This window comes from Lissotriton vulgaris, chromosome 10, assembly GCF_964263255.1.
Source record: "Lissotriton vulgaris chromosome 10, aLisVul1.2, whole genome shotgun sequence".
Lineage (NCBI taxonomy): Eukaryota > Metazoa > Chordata > Amphibia > Caudata > Salamandridae > Lissotriton > Lissotriton vulgaris.
In genome coordinates this window covers 1,032,108,332-1,032,125,591 of record NC_141698.1, presented here as the reverse complement: position 1 = coordinate 1,032,125,591, position 17,260 = coordinate 1,032,108,332, and the positions used below count along the sequence as shown (strand labels likewise).

The 17,260-nt window shown below is 43.7% G+C and overlaps 1 protein-coding gene across 1 annotated transcript in view; it reads right to left on the bottom strand.

Annotated features, from left to right (window-relative positions):
- The window catches only part of LOC147689264 (collagen alpha-4(VI) chain-like), a 495,718-nt gene that overhangs the window by 278,925 nt on the left and 199,533 nt on the right, over window positions 1-17,260 (bottom strand). The gene's annotated exons all lie outside the window — the stretch shown is intronic.

Sequence of the window (17,260 nt, the reverse complement as noted above, 5' to 3'; positions counted from 1 at the left end):
TTTCACACAGACCCCTTTCTCCCGTAAATACTCCAATAGACGTCTGGAGTGGGTGAAAGGTTAAAATCCGCCTGACCTTAGTAGGAAGAGATTCCTATGTAAAGCTCTGGTTTATTCAACGTTGAAGGATACAGTGTTCCAAAATATTGTGCACCTAATCTTTGTCTCCTTGGAGACCAACTCTGCAAAGCCTGCATTTTTAAAAAATGACAGACAGTGAAGAAGAAAGGGAAGCAGTTAGACTGGCAACCCTACTGATAGAGGAAGACACGAGTCTCCTAGACACAGACCCGGATGCTATTATCATCCCGGTCCACTTAAGAAGATCTATAACGTTAAAACTTATAGAAAACGGACTGACACCTCAAGGTGGTACAGTAATTTTCGTGATAGAGGCTCACGAGTATCGGCAGACAGAGGTATTCTATTCATGGATAAACTTTCCAGCGGTAAACGCTAGAACAAAAGAGTTTCACTATTACAAAATAGAGAAACCTCCGGAAGAGTACGCTCCTTTCGAGGAGATTGAAATTCCACTTAAATTTCTAGAGCACCTGCTCTGGTTTAATGGCGCCCTAAAACACAATGATCACATAACTAGGCTCGGTCCACTAGGTAGACCAGGAGCAACGTGGCCGGTTCTAGCCAGCTACACACCACATCCTGATATTGTAAAAATGTCTAAGGAAGAGCTGTTAGTACAGCTCAAAACACTAATTAAAATACATAGGCAATTAGTCCAATATGTAATGCGGACTGCAACAGTCCAACCAGCTGTTAATACACCACAGCTGACCCCTCATCAGGGGAACACTAATAAAATTACACCACAGAACATACAGTCATGTCTTGGTAAAACACCCGTAAAACGGGAACAAATTCCTTTCTGGTTAGCACAGAAAATCACTCAAATAGAGGCAGTATTTCCTGATACTACCCCTATTGAGAAACACAGAATCTTGACCATCTGCCTTCCTATGGGAATCGCACCACACGTGGAGGACTGCGACACTTGGGGTACAGTCTTTGCTTCCATTTACACAAAAACACACGGTGTTCCGTCTATGGCGGTAATACCAGAAGTGCTAAAACAGATTCAAAATTAATTCGGTCCAGAGCCCGCTTTAAATCTAGGTATGAAATTACTGAAAGATTTCAAGCAGGTCTCGGCTATATTATTAGCCAACATAAAAGGAGAAGCAGCATCTGTGGCGATCCGCCAGAAGTTGAAGGAAACAGATATAAAAGATCCTGTTGAGCTTGCAAAAATCATAGAAAAGTGCTATGAAGAATTAGGTAGAGACAGCTTGGGTGGAAAACCAGTTAAGCCCCAACTGCTCGAAAATCCTGAAAAATTATTTATTAAAAATAATTTAAACACTCTAAAAAGAGCTGGGATGGAAATAAACAATCCACTCCCAAGGAAAACGTTTTCCAGTCCAGAGGAAGGTCTCCTCGACGGAGGGAAAGAACTCCGACTCGAGAACGCCAGTCTCCCCAGAGGGAGCCCTCTGAGAAAAGATATAACCTTAGAAATAGGGATAATCTGAAAAAACCTGATAGATATCAAAGTATTGATACACGTCCCTCTCGATCTCTTCCACAGAATTCGGAAAGAAGAGGACGGTCAGACCCAGGAGAGCACACCAAGTCCAAAGACAAGGAACCTGCTCAAAATAAGAAATCTCAATTTCAGAAAAAGAAGGTAGCCAGTATTAGAGTAATCAACCATGCCAAGAATACTGAGGACACAGTTGAAAAACGGGGAGTGGGCATTGACAATGTTGGACAGTGCAGCAGAGATCAGTATAGCGCGCAAGATCTTGATGAGTCATCTGGAGACAGTGGACACGAATGAATACATTCAGGTTGAAACTGCCGACGCCAGACTTAGCGAGCCCCATAAAATATACGAAATAACATTGCGTATAGAGGGTGATAAGACTAGGAAAATTAAGGGTCTATTTTGGGATAAGCTCTCAAAAGGCTACGATATTCTGTTAGCTGAAAAAGATTGGCCCCCAGAGTTTGTCAGGGAGTGCCCTCGTGGCGAAGAAGTGATTATGCCTCCCTTCTCGAATCACATTCCGATTCACAAAAAATATACATATGCAAGGAAATGGGCAGTGGCCCAGGCACCTGCATTATATAAAAATCATGTAGGATGGGATGAGGACTCACCTCCTCACAAAATCCAATTAAAAAGTGAACCAACTGCCCAACGGCAGTATCCCATAAAGCAAGAAGCTAAAAAACAAATCAGGGAGATCTTAGATCAACTTGAATACCAGGGGGTGATTGAAACATGCACCTCTCAAATGAACAATCCTTTGTTTCCTGTCTCCAAGCCAGACAATTCATATCGTCTAGTTTTGGACTACAGACATCTTAATACATGCTGCAAAACTTTTGCAGTACAAAACTCGCATAGTGCAGCCCTAATGAATAACATAGTTAGGAAAAAATACAAAACGACATTAGACATATCTAATGGTTTCTTTTGTCAAAACATTGCACCAGAAAGCAGATATTTGACCGCTTTCTCAGCATTTGGGTCACAGAAAAAATTCTGTCGACTCCCACAGGGGTTCAAGAACAGCCCAGGACTATTCTCAGCTAGGGTAACAGAGTTACTACAAATCTATGATGATGAGGCATTATCTTACGTAGATGATATTTATCTCACAGACGACGACTTGGATACTCACTTAAAAAGAGTGAACACCATTATACTTGGGTTCGCAGCAGAGGGTTACAAATTCAACTTTAAAAAGTCTCGAATTGCCCATCTGACAGTACTATTCTTAGGGTACGAATTATCAAGTGAAGGGAAAAGCCTAGCGGACAACTTCTTAGAGAAGTGCGCTGTACTCCAAGCTCCAAAAACGCTGAAGAATTTACAATCCATACTAGGTTTTCTGAATTTCGGAAGAACATACATTCTAAATTACGCAGAGAGAGTTAAACCTCTCTACGAACTAATTAAACCTGATTTTAAACAAATCAATTGGACTCAAAAACACACAGAAATTTTGAGATCACTGCAAACAGACATGTTAGCAAAAACAAAATTAGATACACGTGACAACACAATCGATCTTGTAATCCGAGTCATCCCAGGAAGATGCGGATTCACGTACCTAACCTCTAATGAGGGAGAAAAGGTACCAATTTCAATTAAATCTGACTTGTACACACAAGCAGAAAAAGCATTCAGTCCCACAGAAAGAACTGTGAAAGCAGTGCAAATCGCATTAGCAAATGAACGAGAACTAGCACAAGGCAAACGGATTAATATCCTCACAGCGGAATCCGCCTTCGAGGCGCTATTCAGCCCAGTAAACCTGCCTACAGTGTCACTGGATCCGAAATGGATACAGTGTGTAGATTCTCTAGGAGCGGAAGACGTGAAATACTATTTCGCCCCACAATTTGAAGAACTGAATGATTTAGAATATGAAGAAGAATATCCTCTGCCAATCGAACTTCTGCCTCTCCCACAATACGCCTGTATAATCTATACAGATAGTTTTGTACAGCATTTCAACGTAGAGAGAAAATCCTACGATGCAGCATGTGCGATCATTAAAGGTCGTTGGCTGTGCGGTAAATTCAGACCGAAAGTAACAAAAACTGAATCTGTAAGAAACTGTTCGGTTCAGAGAACTGAAATCAGATCTTTAAAGATGGCGCTCGAAAATGCAGAACGTGAATTCCCGACACTTATCGTGTGCGATTCTCATTTTTGCGTCAACTCTTACAACAATAAACTGCAGAGTTGGATCGAAAACGACTACAAAGATGACACAGGTGCCACAATAAAGCATAAATTGCTCTGGAAACAGGTAGCTCTTTTACACAAAGAACTACAAAAGACTCACGTGATTCACGCACAGAGTCTTCAACGTGATGGCGTTCACGTTGCAGGGAATTCATTGGCTAATACAGCCACAGCGGAAGCAACTAACCCGGCTTCCGTAGCCACAAAAAAGCGTACTGATAAATACATAGACGGGGAAACCATGCTGGCAGTAAAAACGACCGTAAAAGGCGACTGTGCAGCACTACCCGTAAACTTTCCACTCAATTTGCTCGAATCCCTGGAGTGGGGGACAGAGTAATTCCAAACACGAACAGGAGAATATTTTTAATAGCAGACGCTCATATGGGTGTGGGTCCTAGGCACAGAGAGATCAAGGAATCACTGACTGAATTACAATCAGTATACTGGTGGCCGGGAATGAGTGTAGAACACCAAATATATGCAAACAACTGTGAAAACTGCAATAGGGATCGCAGTAGCGAACCCTGCTACCGGCTACCAGTCAGAAAGAGCGTAACGCTGCCTACACCCCATCCTGCGTCCTATTAACAGTTAAGGCTAAACACACTTAAAAGATGAGGCCTCCAGCGCTCGGCTGATGCTAGAACGGTTATAAAAGATTTGCGAGTCAATATCGGCACATACGCAATTACCACGTTCCATTCTGACCAGGGTCCGGCTTTTAGCTCTCGAGCTTATAGGGAGGCCATGGCCAGCATGGGAATTGGGTTGCGGTATTCTTGTCCGTCGCACCCCGAAGGGAACAGTGTGGTAGAAAGAAAAAACCGGGACATAAAGCAATCTATAACAGCGAAGGTATTAGGTTCAGGCGCTGGGTGGGTCAAACATTTAATAAGTGTCCAGACTAGTCTTAACAACATGCCAAGAAATTCTCTAAAAGGTTTCAGCCCATACGAACTATTGTTCGGAATTAGAATGCGTATTCAGGACCTCGATAGTCAGATGTCAGTGGTACAAGAAGAAACAACGCACTTTGATGTAAAGGATCGTTTGGCTGTTTTACAGGAACTGAATGAAACAAGAAAATCCTTAAGCAACATAAAGTTAAAGCAACAGCCAAGTACCACTGACGAGGCACCACCAGCAACAGCCCCAGCAAGGCCTGTCTGGATTCCAAAGATTGGGGATCTAGTCAGAGAAAAGATCGCGGTTAAGAAGGAATTTGGGCCTTCTTACAGAAAAGCAGTACCTGTCTTAGCAGTCACCGGAACAAGATCAGTTGTACTACCGCCCCTTGCTGGTAAAAAGGAGAACAGAGTCGTGTCTATCGATCTGGTAAAACCACAAGCATGTGGCCTATAATCAACAGTAGGCCCAGTGGACTCCCAAGAAACAACAGAATACCCAAACTTGCAACAATCCAAGAGGTTCAAACTGAAAGACTAATCACATTCGATCAGCCTGCAGTGCACAATGAAGGACTATGCAATAATGCCATGGAACTCGTGCCTCTTGAGACACAGATTGAAACAGTTCGTCAAGAAACAACACCAGTCTACACTAATGTGGCATCAGAAAATGCTACAGAGAGACAGATTGAAAGAACAATCCCATCAATTGACAGAACTGCTTCTGGTTATTTCATCAACTTCGACAACTTCTCTGAAGATCAAAACGACCCCGAAGTGGTGCCAGAAACAAAAAAGACTTTTAAAGAAAAAGCAACGGAACTCTTTCATCAACTGAAGGAAATCTACCTTATTTCCCCTTGGCTAGAGTTCTGGTTCGGTCTAGGTGTATTTTTCCTCCTGCTTTGGCTCATCATGGTACTGTGTTTGGGAAAATTCATTGAAGGAAAATATATTACAATGGACACAGCAAGTCAGAACATCAACCTAGTCCTGAAACCACACAGATCATCCCACGTGAAGAAAAGAGAACTGTCAACAGTAAATGTCACAGCAATTCCGACACCTGGTGGGGTAGTATGGGAGAAAACAGACTATGAGATCTATGGTCCGGTCGAAATCCTGAAGTATCCTCATCAACTGAAGGTTTCCTTAAGTGACTTTGTAACACCTAGTACATTCTCTGATGATTGGGACTTTAACAGTATTAATGACATGATGTCTGATTTAGTAATGTCAGCTAGATTCACAGATCATGATTATTTACAAGGTTCATCTAGTTATGAGCAGTTATTCTGTTACACCCACTATGGGGATCATTACTTGCATAAATCTGCACAGCCTAGAAATGTTTTTATGTATAATCAATGGGAACATTGTTCTACACCACCTAAAAGCAGTTTTAAAGCATTTTTTGAGAAATTCAAATACTTCTCAGGGTTTAACACCAGTGATGCAGAAACGTTTTATTACAAACTGTTAGATAAAACAGGAATGAAAACAATGCTGACAAATTCTAAATTGATATATTCAGAAGCATTTTATGACAAAATGATGACATTTGGTTTTGATTATTGGAAAAATAATATTGAAACGAAAACAATTTGGGGTACAAAAGATTGGCAGGTGCAAGGCATTGAAGCACTGTTTAGAACCTGCATGATACCAGAACAAATGTTATTTTTAAATGACACAATACACCAAACATCTTGTCTTGGCCTAGCTAAGATCAAAGACCTTAAAACACCTTCTATACCAAAGCCAATACCTGAGAATACAACCACAGATATTGAGTTAGATGTGTCACAAATGTTACATTTTAACAGAACACATCCTGATTGGAAAAAGTGGTTAATCTGGCCTACTGACACAAACAGCTGTCAAGATAGATTCCTGAATAGAACACAGGGTTTAAAAATGACCAGATTAGACTCAAGATATTCCCAGAGACAACATCCAGGGATAATAACAACATACAGTGTAGGGAAACTCTGCCTTGAATGGCTAACAACATCCACACTGGCTGAAATTAAGCAACACTTGTCTTTATTAAAAGATGGTGCTGATTTGCGCGATTTCATTCTTGGACCACGCAAACAGCGTCAAAAGCGTTTCATAGCGACCAGTATCTATGCTGCTTACAACGAGGCTTGGAAAGTAAAGCAAATTGAAACTGCTGAAAAAATACGAGAACTTGATCGTATTAATTTGGAGAAATCACTTTCTGTAGTAGACAATGGGTTAATGACTCTGTCTTCCAGAATATATTCGTTGGACAATATTGTATCCTCTGCCTTTGATGTGATAGACAGAGACTTGCTAATGTTACAACATGGCCAGTCTCAATTACGCTCTATTATAGAATTAGGCTGGACGCTGCAAAATCTTCGTTCAGGCTATGTGCCTTGGCGTTTAACCAACACAACGTCATTATTTTCCATTTTTAACCTTACTGATAAACAGATCCGTTTGGCACAGAAAGGAGCAGACTATACAATCCTGAGCATCGAAAAACTCGAGAGATTACCATTGACAATGTCAGAGAGTCTTGTCATTGAATGGATAATACACGGAATTATCACAATTCCGATAACAACTTTCCGATTTAAAAAGTGCCTTGAGTACATACCTGCTGGCCAATATGAACAATTGGGTAAAGGATATGTAAAATCTGAATGGAAATTACCATACACTCATTCTTGCTATAGTGACAGCGACAAAAATGTATTTCTTAGTGGTGACAACTGTAAACATTCACTAAGCGGTATACTTTTGTGTCAGGGTATTAATTTACACGGAGCATGTGATGGAAATTCTAACAACCTTTCATGCCACCAGCTAGTCACACCTGCAACTCAGATAAAGCCCTTCTTTATGCAACTTGCAAACGGGAGTTACATTCTTAGAACGGATCACAGATGTTGTGGCCTTGTGCCAGGGAAAAGTTATCTAGTAAGAGTAACATCCATGGTCAAATGCTGTATGCAAGCATTGTTTCCGAGTGGGCCTGCAGACACAGTGACTCCCATCTGGCCTCGTCTGAATCTCTATTCTATACGAATTGATACATTAAGCAAAATGAAATCTGTACTTTTACAGACAACAGTGCCTATAACGTCATCAAAAGAGACGTATGATCTTCTAGTTGCAAGGACAGCTACTGAAGTTCATGACCTTTTATCAACAAATTGCCCCGTGCATTTCGTAGAAATGTTGAGCCAACTCCTTAACATGTCTAGTGCAACAAGCATCCCAGGCATATTTAAGACAGTCTTTACGGGACTGCTAACACCCTTCCAGGCAATTTTGGGAATCGTTCCTAATTTTGTACACTCTGTTTTTGGCGGAATACCATTATTTTTGGGACTTGTAGCAGGGATTTTATTTTTGACCCTCCTGCTTCGTTATGGCAAGCCTCGGCTCAGACATAGCTCCCATGGGAATGGAAGAGACAATCCTAGCAATGCGCTACAGGGACAGGATAACTAACGTCCTTGGATTGGCCAGGCTGAGAGATCTAAACATGACCTGGTTCCTTTCATTCAGACCTATATGGCAAAATTGCATTTTACCTGTGCTACGGTGTATGCTTTGCGGCGATGAATGCGTGTTGGACATCTGTCTTTCACTTCCATCAGCAGTACCAATGGATGTCGATACTTTGCTCAGTCCAATAACGGCTCACGCATTGTGTTGTCCCCAGCGGCTACCAATCCTGATGACGGCATTCGTGGAGACTCCTGTACTACAGCCAAGTGGTAACAGTGGAGCGAGTGACAAAAGCAACATCATCCAGGTACAACGTTCTGTGAGCATTGCTGGTCCCGACTATGATGACAGCAATCATTCTCACACCTGCCAAGTTACAGCGCTATCTAATTTGGTTGAACTGTCACCTGATTTTGTAGACCAATTCTTTGAGAGCCTGTCTGATACGATGTTCTCACCCGTACAGAAACAATAACTTTTAAAAAGCTTTCCGACACACAGCGTTCCCATGAACTCTGAATTCGGCCTTCAGTTTTGATCAACAAAAACTGCAAAAAGCTTTGGAACTCTATTTCCCCGTTCAAGCAATAATTCTTTTGAATTGGACATTTTTAATATTGACCTCCTTTTTGGCACGAACAATTCTTTGCTTAACGTAAAAACTATTCTTAGAGAACAGAAGCTTCACACTTCTATTTCTAAAACACATCTAGAGACATAACAACATTACACCAGCCTCTAGCACATGTTATTACAATGCATTTATATGTGATGATTTATCTCGCTTTTCTTTTATCAGAGATACTTCATGTGTAATTCTTTTTGCATAATCGTTCATTGATTTCATATGCAATAATTTTTGAATGATTTCTATGCTTCAAAAAACGTACAGTACCTAAAATTTCATGTATTACAAGTACGCCTATTTCGAATGCATTTATGTATTTTGGGGTGGGCAATGTTACACATGCATCTAATTGCTTTAGTTTTAGTAATTTGATGGACATGAATACGTGGAGTGGGTGTTGCGTGTTTATCTAGGTTCCTGATCGATACTGTGACCTTATGCCCCTATTCGGCTATAAATCCATTTATTCCCTATATTGGCATAACCGTTCAAGTGCGATTTTCAGAAAAGTCATCTCTGGCCTCACACGAACAGAGCCACATTCCAGCATAGTTCTCTCTGCCACTTCCTTTGCGACCAATTAGTGCAATGACAGAGCAGAAGTCACTATCTGATATTCCTAGATTAACACTCCGAGTTCTTCAACAAGATAAAAACTCAGCAAACCTGGAAATCCCCGCTTGCTGTGTTTTGATTAGTAATGGAACTCTAATGAGCAACTGATAACTATCACTTCCTAGTGACATCTTTAATTGACGTCTTATGTCCAGCAAACTTGCGTCAAACCCGGCACCTGTCAGGTATAAATATTACCAACGTTGCCTTAAGCAATGAGCTACTGTTGCTGATGCTAGCTGCCTGCAAGACCCCGTGTTGGTGAATCTAGCACGCTGTCGCTGCAGCCTGCTGTCCCTGTGGTGGTGAAGCTACTGATACCAATATCGCTGCTAAAGCGCGAACGATGGTGCAGTACGCTTAGGAGCTGAACAGCCGTCCCTCTGCGAAGACATCCAGCAGATTCCAGCTGCCCGCGGACGCTGTCCCCCCTCCTTCCTCGACGCGCTGAAGAGAGCCGCTGCCTTTCTCGTGCAGAGAAATCCAGCTCCGGCGTTTCCGGTCTGCCCTCGCGGGTGACTGGGATATCGAGAGTGACCCCTGAAGGAGATACCAATCCTCCATCATTCTATTCAGAGGTATGGTGTTGACTAAACCCTTAGACGAGAATTCTTGAAAGAAACCTTGGCAAAACCAACTTAACTTAAAGCACTTACTTACTCCCCTTCCACGTGTTAGGCTTAGGTCAGGCACACTGGGGTAGGCGTAGTTAGAAGCACCAGTTGAGTATTTTAGCCTAATGTATATATGACTGTATATATGTTTTATTACTTTTAAACCATTGTATGGCTAAGAAACCATATCAATGCTTTTACAGTTCTATTTCGCAATACTTATCTTACTGTACGTACTTTTTATAATAACAAGTCTTGCAATTGTGGCAATACATTTCTCTTGTACAAGAAGAAAGACTGTTCAATAAATGTTAACCTTTTATTGACAAACGCCCGTCTCTCTATTCTCTACATCTCGTGAAAGTAAACTGCACTAGACTGACTGAGTGAAATACCTGTCTATTGTTTTACACGACCCTAGAGATTGACTCTTGATCTGAGGAGCAAAGTTGTCATGTTGCACGGTTGTTGGAAAACTGAATCCCTTCTTGTCTGTGCCAAGGAAGCTGATCACTTCCTATGCAGAGAAGAAAGTTTCCAGTGACCTCTGAGCTAGTTGGTAACACAACCCAATTAAGTTTAGCATAGTCAGTGGAGGCCTGGAATATCCGCAGTTCCACGTCTATACTACTTTTTATGTTATTCCAATGCGCAGGCCTAGTGGGAAACTAGGAACTACACTACAAAGGTGGGAGGGACACATTCACTCCAAAGAGGAAGAAGTCTGTCCCTGGAATGGTGGGAAATGCCCCATAAAATACAACTTGAAACACTTTAGGAGCGTTGTACTGCAATTCAGGCAAATAATTCTTTAGTGGAAAATGGCAACTTCTTGGGTTTATGCCCATTTTTCAATCCATACGTTGACTGAGGACCGTGTGTTTCGGTTAGTGGAACACTGTCAGTTGATATGTCTAGAAGGCTGAGATGCACAGGCCTTGCTCCAGACATTAGTCATTTCAGAAGGCTCACCGAAGACTATTGGAAGTCCTCATAATTGCACTCTTGTTTGTTTGAGTGTTGTCCACGTTTTCCAAATGCATCTGGGTGTGGAATTAGGACAACCATGAGGAGCGGCTGGTGGAGTTGAAGAGTGGCGGGACGAGGAAGAAGGGGTCAAGGGGACGACGAACAACAAAAATAAATAAAAAATAAGTAATTTAGCTACAGGCAGCCGCAGTGTGTTCTTTTGCTCCAGTCTACTGCAGGCACAGGCTCTCAGACTCCCCTGTGGTCAATCCTGACACTGCTCTCCTCCATGAGAGCAGCATCAGAATTGGCCTGAGCGCCCTGAATTTACGCTCCCAGTGAGACTGGGAGCCTGGGCCTGCTGTCTGAACCCGACATGCAGCTTGGGTTGGAGACAGCTTTAATGCGCATGTCGGTCTGGCCGTCCTAAGATGGCCGGCCAAACCCACACATGTACTGATACCAGTTCATACCATTCCCCCTCCAGTGACTGTCATCTCACTGGCCCAGCCCCAAATACTTGCTGGGAAAGGAAAAATAAAACAATAATAAAACATGTTTATTATCGTTTTATTTGTCCTTTCCTGCGTTTTGAGGCTGCTGGCGGGGGAGGGGGGTCGACGCTCCTCCACCATAGCGGAGGAGCCGCCACTGAAATACCTTAGCCAGGAGCTAGCTCTACAGTACCTTTGCACTGGTCACATAACAACTGTGGCCCCTTAATACCCAGTCCAGTGTATGTCCTCTTCCTGCCATTTTAGCATAGGATTTTTCCAGTTTAGACAATCATCTTCCATGAATCATCTACTTCTTGGAGTTTACTTTCTTAGCAAGCTCATGCGGTGCTCCATAACTTACACCGTCTTGCCCGATGCCCCAAGGCATTGCGAGGGGTGTCCTTCATCGGGGAAAAATTGCGGATGATATTTAAAATGTGTTCATTTCCAAACGAAAAACAATAAAAAGGAGAAAAGCGTATAAATGCTTCATTTCCTCATACATGTTCATTCCCAAAAACCATAAAGAGAATTGATTGGTTAAAGAAGTTCTTGGACATTTATAGCATTCTCTTCTAAACCTCAGTAACTGACGTTGGTGGGATGGCCACTTTGAAGGTCGTGATACCGGGTTCAAGATCAGATAAAGTTGTGGTGGCCAATAATCCCTTGGTGAGGTGTCTAGTTTTAGAATGGAACTTTTCAGAACAATCCACGTGATTTATTCTCCCAAGGTACCAGGAGGTTATGGCTGATCTAGTCATACCTGGGTGGTTGCCGTGAAATGTAGACGCTATCAGCGACTGTGCCGCATTAAGGCACAGCCCTTGATGTTAAGTAGTGTCTCACTAATGGCGACACTGACACACTGAATATCAATGAATACCAGACTTTACAACCAAACAACAAGGTGGACCAATCACTCCTCAATCAGATAGAGTCTCTTTTCTTCCTCACTTTAGTTGTTCTTCTTTACGAACAAGGTGAACAGCAATTATTAAATCAAATTTGGATCTAACAGGAATCGAAATTGAAAAGATTTTCTTGACACTCTGCAGTCTCCACATATTGCTTCCAAAAAGGCAGCTCTGCAGGTTTTTCACAATGTCAAGTTTATTGTAGACTCTGGATCCCAAAGCTTTCAAACCAAATCTAAAGCTCTATTTCTCTCCAACTCTGTGGTCACCTGTCCTTCCAATGGCAGTCCAGGCTAGAAAAGCTTTACTAGAATACCCCAAAGGTGGAGACCAAGTTCATCGAAATACAAAACAGAGACTGACTCTTATCCCTTTCTCCATCATGTCAACCTCAGAAAGAGTACTTAGTAGGAGAAACCTGCATCCTCATTTAGGATTGAACAATGGTAATCCTTTGACCTTTGTGAGTGCAAAATGTCTCTGTGAACATTAAACAATAGTCTTCACAGTTGTATACGCCATGCAGCACAATTTCAGCATAGCAGAAGCGTACCCTATGGATATTGCATGCCTACAGATTTATTGCAGATTGACACAATGGACAATTCCTGGATTTGTTGAGCATAAGGATAGGGGTATCAATGCAGAGAGATCTTTGGATACTATAATCATAACAGCTGGAAACACTTTTTATGGGAAACGATCGGAACAACGTGGGATCAGCTACGTGTGCCCGAAACACGCAAGTGCAACCACTCTTGCCTTAACCATGCATATGCCTTAACCGCACATATGTGTGGTTAAGGCATATGCATGGTCTAGATGTCTGGACTGGGCGGGTCCAGGAAGTGGAAGGATTGGGAGAGGAAGCAGTGAGGTTAGTGGGGCTTGGGCCGGTAATTGTAAGGGTAGTTTTTTGGTTGGGGTAGTTTTCAGGGCTGGAGGGGGTTAGGGGACGTTTTTAGGACTCGGGGAGGGGGGTCGGGGAAGATTTTAGGGCTCGGGAACCTTTTAGGGTTCGGCGGGGTAGTTTTTAGGAATTAGGGGGGTAGGGAAGTTTCAGAAGGGAGGGGGTAGTTGTAGGTCTCAGGGCGGTGAGGAAGGGGTAGCTTTTTGGCCAAGGGGCCATATTAGGGCTCAGGGCGGGGGCAAGAGATCAAGTTTGTTTTTGGGCTTAGTGGGCCGTTTTAGGGCTTAGGATGGGGGCCAGGGATCAGGTTAGTTTTTAGGGCTTGGGTGCCTATTATAGGGCTCAGAGGGGGGGGAGGCTGGGGCCGGGGTAGATTTTTGCCCGGGGGCACATTAGGGCTCAGGCCGGGGGCAGGGGTCGGGGTATGTAGGTAAGTTTTAACTACGCATATGTCTTTGCCATATATGCCTTAACAATGCATGGTTCATTGTAAAGGCATGCGTGGTAAAGGCATATGCGTGGTTAAGACTTGCATGGTTAAGACTGCATTGAACGGGCATGCGTGGTAATGGCAAGCGTAGTTCCATCCTACAATCACTTTGTACATTGGAGCAGTCCTGCTCCAGGGTGCTACATGAGCACATTATGCCAGTTACAAAGGACAAAACTTACAAAGATTAAAAAAAATAAAAAAGCAAATTCCTATGTATTTAGCAAAGGCATCCGTCTGCTTAGCCCATGCTGTGCAGCATAGATGCCACCAGGAAACGGTTTACACATTTTTGTCAAAAGTGGCGGGCACAGCACATTTGTTTATGCACACCTCATACAAGAAGGAACGCGCACACAGTGGTGCTCACCCTGGCCAAAATTCCCATACACTGGGTCTCAGATGCGCACTGGAATGTACAAGCCATAGAGGGGTCATAGGCTCTTGCCTCCCATGTGTGGCTAACGGCTATGCTTGTGCACTACAGGAGTGTGCCTGTATACACTGACCAACTTCATTTCCCTTATAAGAAGTGGTAATGCAAAAAATGAATTTAAGCAGGCTGGCCAACTCCGCCTCATCCCAACTCCCCCCATGACAACACACCCCACCCCGTCCTGTCCTGCCTCCTGGATGACACGCTTTAATTGAAGGACAGGTACCAAATTATATGAACACAGTGAACACACCCCCTCATTAAACTGTTTGATTCTAACATCTGGACAACACAGCAGTGCTTTACAAAAACTACTTTAGAGTCTGAATATTTTTCTAATTAGTATTCAATATGATTTATCTCTCCCCCTTACACATGGTGGGATGAGGTCAGAGGGTTTGAAGCTTCCTGCTGCCTCATGGGGAAGAGATCTGTAGCATTCAATTCTTGAACAAGTACTCAAGTAAATACATAAATTTATATTTTAGAGACAATTGAAGATACAAATGTGTAGAACCATCCAATAAAATATCTGTCTCAGAATAAGGATTGGCTGTTCCGTGCCATGGATTATAATCATTATTATGGATCAAGTCCATTGCCTCCTTTCACATCCAGCCAGAGAATAAAATGACATCTTAAACGCTAGTAGGACTCCCTGGAGGTCAGCCATATGCGCCAGACTCTGCATGCTTGCACACTGCCAGATGGATTCCCTGCACGCGAAAGCTTCACCGGGGGACTTGGTTTGGAAGCTCATGATGGCAGCTACATTTTAGTCTAGTTCTGCGCCAACCCCAGAAGGGTCTCCACGATGGTGAAAGACAAGCTGAAGGTCAGCCAGGGACACATTGACAAATATGCCAGGCCTGTGTTGCCCTCCGGCTGCCTGGCAAGGGGGGACATGACTTGGCCCCCCCACCACAGGATGAATCTGTTTCACAGGCCACTAAAAGGACACTCGTAAGGATTTAAACACAAACATTAGCAGCATGGGGTGAGGTCTCCCTCCTACACCAGGATTTAAGCAACCTCTCTGCACATACTCCGGAGGTAGAGGAGTGCATGTCGTTCTTAGAAGATGTGGCTGGCACTACTAGCAAATAACTCAAGAGACTTAAGGAACTGACCACCCTCCTTGAATGCCAAATAGAAGATGCAGAGGGCTGTTCATGAAGTAACAACTTGCGTATAGTGGGTCTGCCTGAGGGCGTAGAGGGGCAGCAGTCAGAAAAGTTCTTTACTGAATGGTTGCTAGAGTGTCTCCCTGAAGGGGTGCTATCCACTTGCTGTGTGTTAGAAAGAGCTCACAGAGAGTTTTCCCTGAGGCTGCAGCCTGGTGCCCTGCCTCACCCTATCATTATGCAGCTTTTGAACAAGGCGATAGAGACACCATACTGCGACATGCCCGTCAACTCCAAGACATCTGCTGTGCAGAGTCTAAAGTAATGCTGTTCTCCACCAAGGTACAGCTCACGCGTAAATCATTTTTGAAGTAAAGAGGAAGCTTAGGACCATGGACATTCCAATATGCACTATTTTACTTGCCTGAAATAAGGTCAAAGATAATCAATATTCTTTGAGAGCCCGGAAAGGGGCGTGGGACTGAGCTACTGAGAAGGAATGACTGCTGGCCCTGAGGGCCAGTTTACCAAAGCTCTGGGGGCAGACGGACCGTCCCCAGAGAAGGAGCTGGTGGAGGAAACGAAGTGGACAGAGGAGCCATTGACAACCTCCTTCCCAGGACAGGAGCCCAGACACCTTTACATCAGATGGCTTCTGCAATGTCCAGAGAGCTGATTCCCCTGGGGGTTTGACTTTGGGTCTCTGCTGGGAGGGACCTACCACCGCCGGAGACAGCCTGTGCAGCCTGCTTTTTGTTGCCTGATTCTAGGGTGATCGAATGGGACTCCATGACTCCTGTGAGGTGAAGCCAGCGCAGGCATGGTGTATCCCCCGCTATATCTGGCTGTGTTCTTAGTTTTGTTTGATGTAATGTTATTGTTTTTCATGGGTATATTTGTTCTATTGTTGACACAGGCTTCTGGGCTTAAAGTATTGAAGTGGGGGTGGGTTGGTTATTTGGTGCTCAGTTCTGTCAATCTGGTAGCACAAAAGTACAGTGAGTGGCTTTCGGCCCCTGCCGAGCTGTTGCGTTTGACACACCACCTGCCATGACTGTTCCAGAGGGTGACAGCTATTGTAGGGTTCTGTCCTAGAATGTAAAAGGTTTGCTGTAGAAGGTTAAGAGGTCAGCTATCCTAAGGCATGCCCTTAGACTTGCTCCTGCAGTCCACCTTCTCCAGGAGATCCACTTGCTCAGTGACAGGTGTTCCTCTTGTGGCCCGCTGGATCCACAACTGGGTGTCCCATGCTAGATTGACCAGAGGATTGAGAGGGGTGGCTGTATTGATGCGCAGAACCTTACCCATGGTGGTTACGGAGGTTGTCCTCGATAGGCTAGGTTGGTATTTCTTAATCAAGGGCTGCCTAGGTGGAAGGCCATGAACTATCGCCACTGTGCATGCCCCCCCCCTTTCGGGTTATCACTATGACAGAGCTGACTAGGTTTATCGCGGCAAACATCAAAGCATTGTGTGGGGTGATTTTAATGATGTCTTACACCCACATGTGATTTCCTGGGATTATGCGACATCTGGAGTCCATAACCGAACGACCCGGGAATACACACAACATTCTTACCCTCACAAGTCACACTCATGGCTGGACTATCTCTTCCTCCCCTCCTGAGATATACTCAGGGTGACCGAAGCAGGATTTATCCATGTGTGTTGTCTGACCATTCACCCATTGAGATAGAGCTGGGGCTGCTCAAACATAGGTTGGACTTCTCCTAGGCCCTGCTGTAGGATGGTTGAAAGACAGTGATTTCCAGGATTATGTACAAGATTAATTGGAATTTTATTTTCAGAGTAAATATACCCCTGACATAGCCCCTGTGACACTGTGAGAAGTCATGAAAGCAGTCCATCGGGGGAAGAT